Raw genomic sequence first — 16475 nt, 5'->3', positions numbered from 1 at the left:
CATCTAACTATAATGTATTCATCTTTGTAATTACTGGCAAAGGTTCTAAGTCACTTGCAGATTTTAGAGAAAATCAATGAGAAAATAACAACAAAGAATTCAAAAAATATGAAAAATGAAATTACATTCAAAGTTGAATTCAGAGGCAAATACATAGCCTTAAATGGTTTATTATTCAGCAAAAGTAATGAAAACCAAAGAATTAAGCAAGTACTCAATGATACTAAAAAATCAATACATTTGCTATTACTAAAAAATTTAGAATTTAAATCAAGGATAATAAATAATAAAAACAATACTTAAAAGACCTGATTTATAAAAGGCTGTGTATTTTTTTTTAAGTATAATTCTAAGAAAGATTTAAGGACCAGATTTTACCATAAGTTACCTATAGGTTCCAAATAATAAATTCCAATATACAGTAACTTAAATTATGCAATATATTGGCATCAATTATGACAGAAAAGGATCAATATGATCGGTATAGAAAGAGCTACATAAAGAGCCCTTAAAATCATGAAGGAAAACTTTAACACCCCAAAGTACAAAGTCAAAGGCAATATTTAATTTACTGAATATATATGAATTGCCAATAAAAATAGAAAATACTTCCCATCTTACCAGTGCTCAAATATGCCAAAAGCAGAGGGTATGGCTGAATCCTTTGCTATCCATATATCTCCACCTTGGCTCAGAGAAAGGGAATGCTTATTTCCCCCTTACCAAAGGGTTGTTCTTCTCAGGGGACTCTTTTCCATCTTTCCTGGGCCTTACTCCTGTGATTTATCTGATGGGTGATACTGATGGATGACTGGTATTCATTGGACCTTATTTCTCTTTAGAGTGACTCTCTTAAAATAAGGATCACATATGTGGCATAGACGGTTGTCCATTGTTTCCTCCTGAACATGCATTTGTTCGAGTTCATGTGTTTGTTCTCCAAACCTGGAGAGTCCGACCACTCACTTTATAATTTACATTATAACTTGCTTTCTCTATTTGCAATGCGATGGTCCAGTCAAATGCAATTGCTGTGTATATCACCATAGATATATGTATTTTGATTCCCAAAATTCTAATTTTTTTAAAATTTGAGGTCAACACTACTCAAAACATGCCAGAGAATTGCATCCCCTGAAGGGTCATGTGTTGGAAACTTAATCCCCAACACAACAGTGTTGGGAGGTGGGGCCTAAGAGAGGTGTTGGGTCATACAGATAGAACCCTCATGAGTGGAATAATGTTATTATCACAGAAAAGGGTGGGTTATCCAGAGAGTAGGTTGTTATAAGTGAGTCCAGACCCTGTTTTCTCTATCTGATATTCTGGCTTCTGCCCTCGGCCCTTCCAGCGTGAGATAACCCTGGCCAGGTTTTGGTGCTATGCTCTTGGACTTCCCAGACTCCATATGAGAGAAATGGTCTCCATAGGTGAGAAATAAATTTATTTTCCTTGTAAATTATCCATTTTGTGGTGTTCTGTTACAGCAGCAGAAAACAAACCAAGAGAGAACACCAGTCTGATTGCTTCCTACATGGAAGGTGTGATATTTTTAAAATGTATTTTGAAAGCAAATAGAATCTTAGGACCCCAAACTCACTATGCCAAAGGGAAAGTTAAGGTTGGGGGCTGAGTCACACAATACTGCCTTTCTTTTCTTCCCAAGGAGATGTAATTTCACTACTCTATGTCTCACCCATAGGCCAGGTTTCTACAATCATAGGGCCAAATGTTTCTCCAGATGACCTCTCTCAAAAATTGCTTACAAGGAAGTTCCTTGTGAGCAGTTAAGTCTTTCAGAATACATAGCTTTCCTATAAACTAGCCTTAAAACTGAGTTCTGTTGAATCTCACCTTGAAAGTGTCAATTACCAGCTTATTTTCACAGGTACAGGACAAGACCAGAAATCATTCCCCCACCTAGTCTGAGATGAATGCATAATTGACTTTTCCTCTACTCTCTCTTTTCACATGTTTACTATATCTTCAGTAAAATGTAGACTTACTGAATGCAAGATAAGGCATAATTGACTTGTCTTCTACTCCCTCTTTTCACATGTAAAATGTAGATTTAGTGAGACTACTCAGAGCTTCACAAGAATGTAACCATTTGTCTCACTGCCTTACCTTTCCTTTTTTACCTCCTGCTTGCTCTTTCCCCATTAAACACTGCAGTTCCCCAAGTTTGCTTTTAAAAAAACACAGGTCATGTATAGTCCTGTGACTTATGGAGTTTGTTGTTGTTGGTTTGTTTGTTTTCTTTCTAGGTGTGTCTTCCTCAACCTTGGCTAAATAAACTGCCATGTATTGAGACCTGCCCTAGTCACTTTTTGGTTAATAGCATCTTGGTTGGAAATACTTGAATTCTAGGTCTACTCAGCACAGTAATCCCTTTAAATATTACGACCTTATACTTTGTTAATAGAACTGCTATTAGACATTCATTGGAACCTCTCTTCTAAAATTCATGTCTCTCTATTCTTACAGACATTGGAAAAGCTTTTATCATTTGGTGGTGCAGGTTAACAGAGACCCTCAGATTGATAGCAGTTCATTAATACACTCTTCCTCTGTTGTCATACATGGCTTTCTTTCATTATTTTGCTCGTTTTAAATGACAATACTTTTTATTTCTAAGATTTTAAAATGTTTTTCATAAGTACATACCTACTGTATTTTGTAACACATCTTTCTTGCTTCATAACTTCCTCTTCTTGATTCTTGATTATTATTTGGTCTATTATTACTTTCAGTACTTCTAAATAAATTTAATGATCCTTTTGCAAAAATCAAAGAACTAAGCACATACTCAATTATACTAAAAAATCTATACATTTGCTATTACTAAAAAAATTAGAATTTAAATCAATGATAATAAATAATAAAAATACTATTAGAAAGACCTGATTTATAAAAGACCTTTTATTTAAAAAACAAAAAAACTATAATTCTAAGAAAAAAATTTAAGGATCAGATTTTACCATAAATTACCTATAAGTTTCAAATAATAAATCCCATTATGTAGTAACCAAAATTATGAAATATATTGACATCAGTTATGACATAAAAGGATTAATATGATCAGTATATGAAGAGCTATATAAAGAGCCCTTAAAAATCACAAAGGAAAACTTTAACACACCAAAGTATAAAGTCAAAGGTGATACTTAATTCCTGGACCCTCCCAACAAGTAAACTCAGAATATTCTCATCTGGCATTTGCCCATGGACACCTGATGTGGACTGGCAGATACCATCTTGAGAAGCGCTTTCAAATCACTGCAGGGAAACCCATGCCTGCTGGAGGGCTGCCCTGTGCCACCAGTTACATTTAATGCCACCAGGAGTTTCCCCTGGGGACAAGGCCTCAGCCTTTGGGGGTGGAGCTGAACTTCCCTAGCCAGTCACCTCCTTTCTCAAGCTCTCAAATCCCTCCCATCACTTCTCATTATTATACTGAGGGCAGTGCCCATTTCTCTGTGGCAGAAGGAATGTCCACCACATGGCTGGCCAATTCTCACCACCATCTGCCTCCACTTCTCTTCCAGAAAGCAGGAGCAACTTGACTACTGGCAGGTTCCAGCGAGCAGCCTGAGGTGATCTGCACGCCCCTTTTGGGTTCTCTTTTATGGAGTCCAATTCTCTGCAGAAAGTATATGCTCTCTATTCCTTAGTGGGGTGGGGGCCCTGTCCCTGTCGGAGAGGCTCATTGTTTTCCACCACAGCCTATAAAGGTGTGTGTGTATGTGTGTGTGTGTGTGTACATGTGTGTGTGTGTGCATGCGCATGCATGCACAGCTCAGTCTTTTGAGATATGTTTGAGTAAGGCCCCATTGCGACCACTCCCTGGCACCTACCCAGGCTGAATAGCCCATGGATGTACCTCTGGAACTCCAGCTTTCTACAGGTGGACTGGCTGGCTCCTGGCAGCACAGACAAAGGCCAGCTTCGGGGAGACAGCATTCTTGGTCGCAACCTCAAAGAGCACAGCCCTGAAGGCTACAGACTTTGGCACTTGTATGTGGGGTGACTCCATGCATGTGCTAGCCTCACAGGTGCAGGGTTGGCTCATAACCAGTGTGGATCACATGCAGTCTGGTTACTTACACATGCAAGTCTACTGGGCTGGCCACTGCAGCTGACTTTAGCCCGAACTAGGCAGACATAGCATCTACTGAAGCAGGTGCTGAGACAGGAATTACATTATTCGTGAAAAATATTTGTTTCCCAATGAAAGCTCACCTGGACATAGGTAAGGTTTCAGTCACTCTCCAAGCTTTTAGGGTATTGAGGTTACATTTTTTTTCCCAGTCAGTTTTTAACTGTGTCGACTTCAATGGATTAAGAAATATGTAAAAAGCTGGTAAGGCTTTACTTCTGGTGTGTCTGTGAGGGTGCTCGTGGAGGAAACTGGCCTGTGAGTCATCGGGAGGAGTGAAGGAGGTCCACCCTCAATGCACGTGGGCACCATCCAATCAACTGGGGGCCTGGATAGAGAAAAAAAAAAAAACAGGGATAAGTAAGGTGATTTCCTCTTTCTCTCTTCTAGAGCTGGGATGCTCCTTTTCTCCTGCCTTCGAACATCAGAACTCCAGAGTCTCTGAACTTTGGACTCCAATAATTACACCAGTGGCCCTCCAAAGTTCTCAGGCCTTTGGCCTCATACTGAGAATCACATCAGCCTCCCTAGTTTTGAGGCCTTTGGACTTGGACCGAGCCAATCTACTGGCACCCCAGGATCTCCAGCTTACAGATGGCCTGCCATGGGACCTGTCAGCCTCCATAATCAAGTGAGCCAATTCCCCTAATAGCCCCTTCTTATCTATCTATATATCTATCTATGTATCCATCTATGTATGTATGTATGTATGTATCTATCTATCTATCTATCTATCTATCTATCTATCTTGATCTATCTGTATATCTAGATCTATATTTATCTGCATCTATGTCTGTATCTCTATCTATATCCTATTGCTCTTTCTCTACGCAAAACCTTAACTAGTACAGTCAAGAATGCACATGTGTCTCTCTCTGTCTTCTCTAACTCATAAGATCAGATCTCTTGCCATGAAGCTTATGAATGAGGGCTGGAATAAACCCCAGGACAGAGAAGAGGTGCCTGGGTCTAGGGGCAGGCTTGCAAGTACTGGCTGGACCTCATTAATTAGTGTTTGTTAATAGAAATCAAAGAGGACATGAACAGGGGTACACAAATAGAGAGAGATGAGGGAGGCAAGTCCTGCAGAGGGCAAGCAGGTGCTGATCTGAAAAACACCTCCCCAGGCCAGAGCCCCGCAGCAATGGGGACAGCCTGAGCCACGTGGCAAGAGCTGAGCTAAGGCAAATGATTGAGGACGGAGCCTGGGGATCGTTTGAGGGTCAGGGACCTGGTGTTTTGAACAGTGGCAATGTGTGCAGGGACTGGCGTGCCAGTGAAAGGATCCAGGGAAGACCAGAGGCGTCATCAGCTCTTTGTTCTTTTGACTTCCTTCAGCTACAAGCTACCATAATTTAGCTCAGCTAAAGCAGATTTCTCCCCAGGAAAAGACTGTCTCCTCTCTTTTCACTGCCTCTCTCTCAACCCAAAGTCCATCAGACACACATTTCGTTCATGTTGAAGTACAAGATATGCAGAGGAACAGACCGAACTCCTACTTTGCACAGGCTCCTAAGGAAACACCTAAACCTGGACAGGCTGGGAAGGTGTTATCAAGTCAACTTTAAGATACTTACCTACACAATATGCTTATGGATTTGGGCAGGGCAGAATCATTGCTAACTGCATCCATGCTATTTTGTACTCTTTGATTTGGTGCCTCATTTGTGGATGAATCTGGGATGGGCAAGTCTATTATGGAATTGCAAACCTATTATATTGTAGGACTCTGAGCCCCAAGCATACTGATACTTGTATCAGAAACCAGAGATGGTTCCCAGAAATGGAAGCAGACAGTGAATGGGGGAGAAGTTGCTGATTAAGTGCAGGAGCACCCTGTCACCACTTCAAAACTCCAAAGCATCTCAAAGAGCAGAAACTCTCCACATCATAGCTGTGGAGGCGGCCAGACTCCCCTTAATTATTATGGATACATAATTATTATACATATTTATGGCTTACATGTGTCATTATGACACAAGCATACAATGTGTAGTGATCAAATAACGGTAATTGGGGTATCCATAACCTTAAGCATTTATCAGTTCTTTGTGTTAGGAACATACTAATTCCACTTTTCTGGTTATTGTGAAGTATACAATAAATTGTTGCTAACTATGTTGGTCGTATTGTGCTACCAAACACATCTTATTCCTTCTATCTGACTGTATTTTTATGCCCATTAACCATCTCTTTTTTATCTCCTCCTCCCCTTCACTCTCCTTCCCAGTCTCTGGCAACCATCATTTACTCTCTGCCTCCAGGAGTTCAGTTTTTTTGGTTCCCACATATTAGTGAGAACATGTGATATTTGTCTTTCTGTGCCTGCCTGGCTTATTTAACTTAATGTTACAACCTCCAGTTCCATCCGTGTTGCCATGAATGACAGGATTTCATTCTTTTTCGCGGCTGAACAGCATTCCATAGTGTATATACACCACATTGTCTTTACCCATTCATCTGTTGATAGACACTTAGGTTGCTTTCATATCTTGACTATTGTAAATAATACTGCAATGAACATGCAAAGGCAGATATCTCTTTGATATGCTGATTTCCTTTCTTTTGGATATATGCCCAGCAGTGAGATTGCTGGATCATATGATAGTTCTATTTTCAATTTGTTGAGGAACCTCCATACTATTGTCCACAGTTGTTGTACTAATTTACATTCCCACCAACAACATTGAAGGGGTCTCTTTTCCCTCTATCCTCACCAGCATCCATGATTGCCTATATTTTTGATAAAAGCCATTTTAACTGGAGTAAGACGATACCTCATGGTAATTTTGACTTGCATTTCTCTAATGATTAGTGATGCTGAGCATTTTTTTGTATACCTGTTGGCCATTTGTATATCTTCTTTTGAGAAATGTCTATTCAAGTCTTTTGCCCATTTTGAAATTGTATCATTTGGGGTTTTTCTCCTACAGAATTGATTGAGCTCCTTATACAGTCTGGTTATTAATCCCTTGTTAGATGGATAGTTTGAAAATATTTTCTCCCAATCTGTGGGTTGTCTCTTCACTTTTTTGATTGTTTTCTTTGCTGTGCAGAAGCTTTTTAGCTTTATGTGAGCCTATTTATCCATTTTTACTTTTGTCGCCTGTGCTTTTGTCCTGAATACAGCACATCAATGGGTCTTGAGTCTTTATCCAATTTGCCAGTCTGTGTCTTTTAATTGGGGCTTTTAGCCTGTTTACATTTAAGGTTAATGTTTTTATGTGTGAATTTGATCCTGTCGTTATGATGCTAGCTGGTTATTTTGCCCGTTAATTGATGCAGTTTCTTTATAGCATTGATGGTCTTTACAATTTGACTTGTTTTTGCTGTGGCTGGTACTGGTTGTTCCTATCCATGTTTAGTGCTTCCTTCAGGAGCTCTTGTAAGGCAGGCCTGGTGGTGATAAAATATCTCAGCATTTGCTTGTCTGTAAAGGATTTTATTTCTCCTTCACTTATGAAGCTTAGTTTGGCTGGATATGAAATTTTGGATTGAAAATTCTTTTCTTTAAGCTTGTTGAATATTGGACCCCACTCAATTCTGGCTTGTAGGGTTTCTGCCGAGAGATCCGCTATTATTCTGATGGGCTTCCCTTTGTGGGTAACCTGACCTTTCTCTCTGGCTGCCCTTAACATTTTTTTCCTTAATTTCAACTTGGTGAATCTGACAATTATGTGCCCTGAGGTTGCTCTTCTCGAGAAGTATCTTTGTGGTGTTCTCTGTGTTTCCTAAATTTGAATGTTGGCCTGCCTTGCTAGGTTGGAGAAGTTCTCCTGGATAATATCCTGAAGAGTGTTTTCTTACTTAGTTCTATTCTCCCCGTCACTTTCAAGTACACCAATCAAACATAGATTTGGTCTTTTCATATAGTCCCATATTTCTTAGAGGCTTTGTTTGTTTCTTTTCCCTCTTTTTTCTCTAATCTTGTCTTCTCACTTTATTTCATTAATTTGATGTTCAATCACTAATATCCTTTCTTCCACTTGATCAAATCTGCTATTGAAGCTTGTGTATGCTTCATGAAGTTCTTGTAGCGTGGTTTTCAGCTCCATCAGGTCATTTAAGCTCTTCTCTGCACTGGTTATTCTAGTTAGCCATTCATCTAACCTTTTTTCAAGGTTTTTAGCTTCCTTGCGATGGGTTAGAATACGCTCCTTTAGCTTGGAGAAGTTTGTTATTACTGACTTTCTGAAGCCTACTTCTGTCATCTCTTCAAACTCATTCTCCATCCAGTTTTGTTTCCTTGCTGCTGAGGAGTTGCATTCCTTGGAGAAGAAGAGGCGTTCTGGTTTTTAGAATTTTCAGCCTTTCTGCTCTGGTTTCTCCCATTCTTTTTGGTTTCATCTACCTTTAGTCTTTGATGTTGGTGACCTACGGATGGCATTTTGGTGTAGATGTCCTTTTTGTTGATGCTGATGCTATTCCTTTCTGTTTGTTAGTTTTCCTTCTAACAGACAGGCCCCTCAGCTGCAGGTCTGTCGGAGTTTGCTGGAGGTCCACTCCAGACCCTGTTTGCCTGGGTATCACCAGCAGTGGCTGCAGAACAGCAAATATTGCTGCCTGATCCTTTCTCTGGAAGCTTCATCCCAGAAGGGCACCCACCTGTATGAGGTGTCTGTTGGCCTCTACTGGGAGGTGCCTCCCAGTCAGGCTGCATGGGGATCAGGGACCCACTTGAGGAGGCAGTCTGTCCATTATGGGAGCTCAAACACCATGCTAGGAGAGCCACTGCTCTCTTCAGAGCTGTCGGGCAGGGACGTTTAAATCTGGAGAAGCTGTCTGCTGCCTTTTGTTCAAATATGCCCTGCCCCTAGAGGTGGAATCTAGAGAGACAGTAGCCATTGCTGAGCTGCAGTGGGCTCTGCCCAGTTTGAGCTTCCCTGCTGCTTTGTTTACACTGTGAGCATAGAACCACCTACTCAAGCCTCAGCAATGGCAGACGCCCCTCCCCCTACCAAGCTCCCGCATCCCAGGTCGATGTCAGACTGCTGTGCTAGCAGAGAGCATGGCTCCTTGGGTGTGGGACCCACATAGCCAGGCCCAGGAGGGGATCTCCTGGTCTCCTGGTTGCAAAGACCATGGGAAAAGCAGAGTATTTGGGCAGGAGTGTACCACTCCTCCAGGTAGTCACACACGGCTTCCCTTGGCTGGGAAAGAGAAATCCCTGACCCCTTGTGCTTCCCAGGTGAGGTGACATCCTGCCTTGCTTTGGGTCACCCTTGGTGGGCTGCACCCACAGTCCAACCAGTCCCAGTAAGATGAACCAGGTACCTCAGTTGGAAATGCAGAAATCATCCGTCTTCTCTGTCAGTCTTGCTGGGAACTGTAGACCGAAGCTGTTCCTATTTGACCATCTTGGAAACACCCAGATTTTTCTAGTTCTGTGAAAAATAATATTTTATATTCTTATAAGGATAGCATTGGATCTGTATATTGCTTTGGGCAGTATGACCATTTTAACAATGTTGATTCTTCCAATCCATGAGCATGGAATATTTTTCCATTTGTTTGTGTCATCTCTGATTTCTTTCAGTAGTGTTTTGTAGTTCTCCTTGTGAGAAGTCTTTCACCTTATTGGTTAGATGAATTCCTAGGTATTCTATTTTTATGTGGCTGTTGTAAATGAAACTGTGTTCCTGATTTGGTTCTCACACAGACTGTTATTAGCATATTGAAAAGCTACTGATTTTGTACATTAATTTGCATCTTGAACCTTTACTGAATTCCTTCATAAGTTCCAGTAGCCTTTTGTTGGAGTCTATGGGGTTTTCTAGGTATAGAATCATATCATCAGCAAAAAGAGATAGTTCAACTTCTTTTCCTATTTGGATGCCTTTTACTTCTGTCTCTTGCCTGATCACACTGGCTAGGACTTCCAGCACTGTTTTGAATAAGAGAAGTAGGAGTGGGTATCTCTGTCTTGTAGCAATTTTCTAGGGGAATAATTCCAGCTTTTTTCTGTTCAGTACGACATTGGCTGTGGGTTTGTCATAGATGTCTCTTATTATTTTGAGATATGTTTCTCTGATGCTTAGTCTGTTGAGGGTTTTTATCATAAAAGAATATTGGATTTTATTGAAGGCTTTTTCTGCATTTATTAAGATGATCATATGGTCTTTGTTTTTTATTGTATTTATGTGGTGAATCACATTTATTGATTTGCATGTTGAACCAACCTTGCATCTCAGGAATAAAGCCTACTTGATCAAGATGAATTAACTTTTTGATGTGCTCCAGTATGCTAGTATTTTGTTAAGGATTTTTGTGTCTATAATCATCAGGGGTATTGGCCAAATGTTTTCTTTAATCATTGTTTCTCTGCCAGATTTTGATATCAGGATGATGCTGGCTTCATAGATTGAGTCAGGGAGAAGTCCCTCTTCCACGATTTTTTTTTTGGAATAGTTTCAGTAAGATTGGTGTCAGTTCTTCTTTGTATGTCTGGTAGAATTTGGCTGTAAATCCATTGTATTAGTCCATTCTCATGCTGCTATGAAAAAATACCTAAGACTGGGTAATTTATAAAGAAAAGAAGTTTAATTGACTCACAGTTCTGCATGACTGGAGAGGTCTCAGGAAACTTAACAATCATGGCAGAAGGCACCTCTTCACAGGGTGGCAAGAGAGAGAATGAGTGTCAAGCAAAGGGGGAAGCCCCTTAAAAACCATCAGATCTTGCAAGAACTCATGAGAACAGTATGAGGGAAACCACCCCCTGATTTAGTCATCTCCATCTGGTCCTGCCCTTGACATGTGGGGATTATTACAATTCAGGAGAGATATGGGTGGGGACACAGAGCCAAACCACATCATTTATCTGTCCCAGGGCTCCTTTTGGGTGATACAGTTTTATTTTTTATTACTGATTCAATTTCAAACTTGTTATTGGTCTATTCAGATTTTCACTTTCCACCTGGTTCAAAATTAGGAGTTTGTGTGTTTCCAGAAATTTATCCATTTCCTCTCAATTTCTTAATATGTGTGCATAGAGTTGTCTTACTAGTCTCTGAGGATCTTTTGCATTTCTGTGGGATTGGTTGTAATGTATTCTTTGTCATTTTTTATTGCATCTACTTGTATCTTCTCTTTTTTTGTTCTGTTAATCTAGTTAGCAGTCTATGAATCTTGTTTATTGTTTTGAAAAACCAACTCTTGGTTTCATTGACCTTTTATATGGACTTTGGGGTCTCAATTTGTGTAAGTTATTATCTGATCTTTGTTATTTCTTTTCTTCTACCAGCTTTGTGGTTGGATTGCTCTTTTTTTCTTCTTATTCTAGGTGCAATGTTAGATCATCAATTTGAGATCTTTCTAACCTCTTCAGGCAGGCATTTAGCACTATAAATTTTCCTCTTAATGCTGCTTTAGTTGCATCTCAAAGATTTTGTTGTGTCTCTATTTTCATTAATTTCAAATAATTTTTTGATTTTTGCCTTTATTTCGTTGTTCACCCAAGAGTTATTCAGAAACAAGTTGTTTAATTTTCACATTTTTGTGTATTTTTGAAAGATCTTGGTATTGATTTGTATGTTTATTGCACTGTGGTCTAAAAGTGTCTTTGGTATGAGTTCATCTTTTTTTTTAATTTATTGAAACTTGCTTTATGGCCAAGCTTGTGATTGATCTTAGAATATTCTCTGTGTGTAGATTAAAAGAACGTATCTTCTATGGTTGTTAAATTGAGTATTCTGTAGATTTCTATTCAGTCCAATTGGTCAAGTACTAAGTTTAAATTCATAATTTCTTTGTTAGTTTTCTGCCTCAATAATTTGTCTAGTGCTGTCAGTGGGGTGTTGAAGTTCCCCATTATTATTGTGTTGCCATTTAAGTCTTTTCATAGGTCAAGAAAAACTTGTTTTATTAATCTGGGTGCTTTAGTGTTAGGTGCGTATATATTTATGATAGTTAAGTCTTCTTGAATTGAATCCTTTATCATTATGTAATGCCCTTCTTTATCCTTCCTGATTGTTTTTTGTTTGTTTAAAATCTGTTTTATTAGATATAAGAATAGTGACACTTCTGTTTCATTTTCTATTTGCATGGTAAATCTTTCTGTAGTTTTGTTTATTTGTTTGTTTTGGTTTGGTTTGGTTTTTGTCTTTTTTTTCTGTTTACTTTGAGCTTGTGGGTGTTATTACGAGTGAGATGTGTTTCTTGAAGACAGCAGAGGGCTGGGACTTTTTATCCACTTTACCACTCTGCGCCTTTTAAGTGGGGACATTTAGACCATTTACATTAAGGTTTAACATTGATATACATGATTTTGATCCTGTCGTTATGTTGTTGGCTGTTTGTTTTGTAGACTTGATTGTGTAGTTTCTTTATATTTTATTTGGGCTATGTGCTTGATTGTGTTTTTTTCTGGTAGCAGGTTTCAAACGTTTGTTTCCATGTTTAGCACTACCTTAAGGATCTCTTGTAAGGCTGGTCTGGTAATAACAAAATCCCTTAGTTCTTGCTTATCTGAGAAGGATTTTATTTCTCCTTTGCTTATGAATCTTAGTTTGGCAAGATATGAGATTCTTGGTTGGAGTTTCTTTTCTGTAGGAATGCTGAAAATAGGCCCACAGTCTCTTTTGGCTGGTAAGGTTTCTTATAATAAGTCTGCTGTTAGTCTGATGGGCTTCCTTTTGTAGGTAACCTAATCTTTCTCTCTAGCTACCTTTATGATGTTTTCTTTTGCATTGACCTTGGTAATTCTGATGAATCTATGCCTTGGTGGATCTCATGATCATCTTGTAGCTTGCAAGGGTTATTTTGTAGTTTTTGAATTTTTATGTCCTCCTCTCTACCAAGATTGCGAAAATTTTCATGGACTATATCCTCAAATATGTTTTCCAATTTTCTATACTCTCTCTCCTTCTCTTTCAGGAATACCAATGAGTTATAGATTTGGTCTCTTTACATAATTTTATATTTTTGGAGGTTTTGTTCATTTTTTGAAATTATCTTCATTTTTGTCTAACTGAGTTGATCAGAAGAACTAATATTCAAGCTCTGAGATTGTTTCCTCAACTTGATCTATTGGGTTTCAATTTTCTGCTAACTCCTGGTGATCTTCCTTCCCATTTAGATTCTGAATTCCACATCTGCCATTTCAGTCATCTCCATCTCGTTAACAACCATCCCTGGGGGCCTAGTGTGTTTGTTTGGAGGTAAAGAGCCACACTGGCTTTTGAGTTGCTAGAGTTCTTGCACTAATTCTTTCTCATCTGTGAGGGCTGGTGCTCCTTTAACTGTGGTGTAAGTTGAGTATAGTCAGTTGGCTTTATTTCTGGGTATTTGTAGAAGGTCAAGACTGTGCAGAATCTTTATCTGTGGCTGGATTTTTTTCTTAGTTTTCACAGGCACTGTATACTGGCAGCACATTTTGGTGTTGTATTGTGGGCTTCAATCCAGTTGGTGGCACTTAAGAGTATTGGCCAGCAGATAGGCTCTTAGCCTTTTGGCGCAGTTGGCAGAAGTGTTCTGTGGTAGGGGAAAGAGAGATTACCCCCCTCACATGGTCTGCTTCTGGGCTTTGAAAGAGCTACAACCAGTCACTGGCTCTGCACCCATATTTTCTTTGTTAGGTGCTCTGGTGTATGGGGATCCTTCAGGCAGAAGCCATGGTTGGCAGACAGGCCATGCCCTTCCCAGGCTGGTTCTGCAGAGGGAGGTATGCCCCAACCTCCACCAATCCACAAACCCAGGTGTCTCACCTCTCTCAGTGTTCTGAGAGTGAGGGCTCCCCTCCTGCTTGGGTGCCACCCAAGCCAGTGAGTCCTGACTGGCTAGGAGCAATGAGGGTGGATGGAATCCTCTGTTCCACCATCTGATATCCAAGTGCTTCCTGGGAGAACATGGGGCTGTGCCCACCTGCAGAGTTCAGGCAGAAGTGGGTCCACTGTGCTGGAAGTCCCAGCAGGCATGACCCATTCAACTAGGAGTGGGGAGGGTGGGTGGAGTTGTCCGCTCTGCTCTCCGGTTCTTTCTAGGGAAACACAGGGCTGCACTTACCCACAAAATTCAGGCAGAAGCAGGACCACTTTGCTGGAAGCTGTCATTGAACCTTGTCTAGTGAGGGTTTGTGGAGCAATCTTACTGCTTCCAGGCACTGTCACTGTGGCCTCTATGGGGGCTACGGCACTGGCACCAGGCTTCTCCAGATCCCAAGGCCCATGTGGGGCCCCATAGACATGAGTGTTGCCTCCACAAATCTGCAGGCACTTTCTTTATTGGTCTAGAGGCGAAGAGGTTTAGAGGGAGTCTCTCATTCTCAGCATTTCACAGGCCCTTGTGCAAAGTTTGGATCCCATGGGGGCTCTCACTCATTCACCCTTTCCCCATGTTGAGGAGCTTCTCCTGGCTCCACACCAATCCCAGATGGGCAGCTACTCAGCTTCTTTCTTCTCTGTTCTCTGTTCTCCCCTCACTCTTTTGATGATCCCCGTATGGTTTCTTAGATAATCAGCTTCCAGGATCAGTGTTTACTCATCACTTTGTCCCCTCTCTTTAACAGTGGTGATCAGGAGCTGCCTCTGGTCTATCATCTTAAGTCTTTAAGCTGATCCTTACTCCACTCTAACAAAAGACTACAGCTGAATGAGAATGAGTTCACTGTGTTCTTTGAGAGTTAATTCTAGCATATCTGAAATTGACCTAACCTACATGGTCCTGACAATGGACAAGGCATGCTCCTCTGGTGCTTTGATTGCCCTTCGCTCTTAGCACCTGGCTCTGTGCGTGCCCGTGCCACCCCAGCCTTTTAACCACTCCTGTCCCGTGGCTTTGCTGTGCTGCTCTGTGTTGATCTGTTGTTCATCCGGCCCAGCTCTGTTCACTGGCAGTGCCAGACTCCTTGCCAAGTGCCTACTGAGGTATGAAAGCCACTTAGGCCTCCCCTTGTTTAGTTCCTTCCTTGGAACCTGATTAACCCTTCTTCACTTCTAGTCATCCCATCCTAAAGAATGAAAAAGGTGCAGCCCAAATAATTTAAAAATATGTCGGCATACATTGAATTGAAAGGCTTAAACATCTCCTTGAAGTCTGGCTATTTGGTAAAGATAAATAAATAAATAAATGAATAAATAAATAAAGGCTTAAACTTTCTTCATGTCCTAAAATATAAAGGTCTAAATTCTCTTCTACTCTGTGCTGACTGCTGAGGGAAGGAATGAGAGAAGGGGTACAGAGATTGAATGTCCATGGTTAATAAGCATTCCACTGGCAAATGAGGGCTTTCTATGCCTGCCACAGTGTTTCTGGCCAGAAAAAATAAGGTCATTCTTTCAACAATTTGCACCGCTAAAATATATAGTGAGAGCTCCTACTTTTCGCCTATCATGAAAGCAGAGTTTGAAGTTTTTGAAGACAGGCTGGAGGATATCAGCTCTTCTATTACTGTTCCAGGAAAGTAATAGCCATGGATTTTTTTGAGTATCATAAAAGGCAAAAAGGAAACTTGTATGTAGACCCATTCCATCATCCAGGCAACTAACAGGTATTCAACCTCACCACGTGCTGGGCACTCTCTGAGTACAAGAGATACAGCAGTGATCAAGACATTCTAGGGGGAATGCAAATGATCAACAGGGCACTGAACAATTATGTGATTCCAGGCAGTAGAAGAGTGATAAACAACATAAACTAGAGTGAGGGGATAGGGAGTGATTATCTCTTCTGAGAAAAACACATCAGTATGGTCAAACCATATGACTCAGAAGGGATAGGAAAAAAAGAGAATGACATTTCCCCAGGCCTGTTGTTTTTCACCAAGAATGCTTTTTATACACAGTGATTTTTCAATGTCCAAATTAGTGATTCACAATCAGAGTGTCTGCCCTTGCTAGAGAGATATGTTAAAGGTTTAAGTCAGATAGCGTTTGAAAAAGTGTAATCTACAATTCCATTGATTTACTTTGCTTTAATTGTTATATATGCAGTTTTTTACATTCTAAATTACGTTAAAGGAAATTATCAGATATGTACATTATCAAGCTTGATTTTGTTTAAGGATATTTCAGAAACAATAGTCAAATTCATCAGTTCTTTTGAGAGGACAGATAGAAAAAGATAGAGACTGAGACATTTTTATTTTGATTATTAAGATGTGAAAATTAGGCATTGAAATTTCTCATGAGAAATTATTGCTCAGTTATCAGAAGTTAATTAGAGTTTTGTACTCTAGTGATTTTACACACTATTAATTTTGTTCATAAAAGAAACAATACTGTTATTATAAGTACGCTGGTCTTACTCCATAAAATTAAATCGTATGCTTACCAAGTTGGAATTTCATAATTTGGAAACTTGAATTTTTTCATCTCTCGAA

Source organism: Gorilla gorilla, chromosome 19 (assembly GCF_029281585.2).
Source record: "Gorilla gorilla gorilla isolate KB3781 chromosome 19, NHGRI_mGorGor1-v2.1_pri, whole genome shotgun sequence".
Lineage (NCBI taxonomy): Eukaryota > Metazoa > Chordata > Mammalia > Primates > Hominidae > Gorilla > Gorilla gorilla.
This window is presented reverse-complemented; position numbering follows the sequence as displayed.